Here is a 2,340-nt window from a genome sequence, read left to right as displayed (position 1 = left end):
AAGAGAAATCTCACAGAGGAAGACAGACATGGCCAACAAGCACATGAGAAAATGCTCTACATCACTTGCCATCAGGGAAATACAAATCAAAACCACAATGAGATACCACCTCACACCAGTGAGAATGGGGAAAATTAACAAGGCAGGAAACCACAAATGTTGGAGAGGATGCAGAGAAAAGGGAACCCTCTTACACTGTTGGTGGGAATGTGAACTGGTGCAGCCACTCTGGAAAACTGTGTGGAGGTTCCTCAAAGAGTTAAAAATAGACCTGCCCTACGACCCAGCAATTGCACTGTTGGGGATTTACCCCAAAGACTCAGATGCAATGAAACGCCGGGACACCTGCACCCCGATGTTTCTAGCAGCAATGTCCACAATAGCCAAACTGTGGAAGGAGCCTCGGTGTCCATCGAAAGATGAATGGATAAAGAAGATGTGGTCTATGTATACAATGGAATATTACTCAGCCATTAGAAACGACAAATACCCACTATTTGCTTCAACGTGGATGGAACTGGAGGGTATTATGCTGAGTGAAGTAAGTCAGTCGGAGAAGGACAAACATTATATGTTCTCATTCATTTGGGGAATATAAATAATAGTGAAAGGGAATATAAGGGAAGGGAGAAGAAATTTGCGGGAAATATCAGAAAGGGAGACAGAACATAAAGACTCCTAACTCTGGGAAACGAACTAGGGGTGGTGGAAGGGGAGGAGGGCGGGGGGTGGGGGTGAGTGGGTGACGGGCACTGAGGGGCACACTTGACGGGATGAGCACTGGGTGTTATTCTGTACGTTGGTAAATTGAACACCAATAAAAATTAATTTTTTAAAAAAATAAAATAAAATAAAATAAAAAATAAAAACATTTCTCAGTTAAAAAAATAAAACAAACAACAAAAAACAAAGGACTACCAAAATCAGAAAGCCACTATAAAACCCAATGAAGTCTTCATGTGATGCTCTGAACAGGGAAAGTTTAGAGTGAGGGTTGACAGTTCACATTTAGCATGTTGTTTAACAACTTTTCACAAGCCGACCCTGACTTTCAGGAAATGAAATGAAAATGGCAGAATTATCAATCTGAAGATCCACAAGCTAAAAAAGGAACTATTTTGAGGGACACCATCTCAGTGGTGACACTGTAAAGTCCAGATTGCATGATATACTGGGAACCATTTCATGGGGTCAGGTTCCAACAGGTCTCTGGGGTTAAGGAAGTCAAGTCTATGTTGAAGGCAGAGAGGGAGAAGAGGACATAAAAAAAATAATTTTGGTTTTTCCACACCACCAAGGTGGCTCATGTGAAACATCAAGGAATCCCTCTTCCTGGGAGCCAAGAGGAAGTTTCTCAAAACTAGAAGGGAAAGGTGTTTTTTCCCCTTGCTATCAATCTAGCTTCGAAGATATTCTATTAGTGACATATGCCCTTCCCCCAAAATAACAACGAAGTGTTCCATGTGCTAACAATATAGCTTAAAAAAAAAGTAAAACAAAATTCTACATTTTTATAAAACTTGATAAAAAAATAGTATTTCAAACTGTACAGTCACCAGAAGTACACAGTTATCAAAAATGCACATACTTCACTTAGCATCTCCAGCACCTCAAGCTTTCTGTGCCTGGTCTGTTTTGGCATCTCCGTTTTCTGTAGTGTTATTTTCATCCTTGCCAGCATCAGCTTCCCCTTTTTTCCTTTGGGTACCATCTCTCCCTTCTTTGCAGGGGCCTTTTTAGGCTTGAGCTCTGGCTTTGGAGGAGCAGGTTTAGCAGATAACCTTGCAGATCTTCTCTGTGGCTCATCCTTCACCTTGGCTTTTTCTCCTTTAGCATCCCCTTCAGCCTTTCTCTTGGGCATGGTGGTGACAGGGGTGGACGTAAGCACTGGACTGGGGGATGCAATGGCTCGTGGGCTTTGGCCGGTCTGGGGGTCGTTATCGCCTCTTCTTCTTCACACTGCTCCTCTCGAAGAATTTCTATGCAGTTTTCTCTCTGTGTGTCCTCAGGCCCTTCCTCTGAGACTGTGCCCACTGTGTTTCTCACATGTGAGAACTCTCCGACTTGTGGGGCTACCCAGGTCTGAGGCTACACAGCCAGGATCTGTCAGGCTTGCTTCTCACTCCAAGCCCGGCTCCTCCTCTCCCAGGCCTACCCTGAGAAGGACCCTGAGTGCCACCCCTGTGCAAGAGGGCCCAGGTGAACTGCCTGCAGGAGACAGGCTGAGCTGGGTTCAGTCTAAAGGGCGCACACTGCAAAACTCCCATCCACACATGAAACCAGACAATATCTCCCCCAAGCCCCTAGATATTATAATATGCACTTTATTTGAAAAGAAAT

At 44.1% G+C, this 2,340-nt stretch overlaps 1 pseudogene; it reads right to left on the bottom strand.

The window, feature by feature from the left end:
- Positions 1 to 1,589: 1,589 nt before the first annotated feature.
- LOC112916825 (non-histone chromosomal protein HMG-17 pseudogene) lies at positions 1,590 to 1,861 on the bottom strand (annotated as a pseudogene).
- Between the last annotated feature and the right edge of the window lie 479 nt (positions 1,862 to 2,340).

The sequence above is a fragment of the Vulpes vulpes genome, chromosome 8 (assembly GCF_048418805.1).
Source record: "Vulpes vulpes isolate BD-2025 chromosome 8, VulVul3, whole genome shotgun sequence".
Lineage (NCBI taxonomy): Eukaryota > Metazoa > Chordata > Mammalia > Carnivora > Canidae > Vulpes > Vulpes vulpes.
This window is presented reverse-complemented; position numbering and strand designations above follow the sequence as displayed.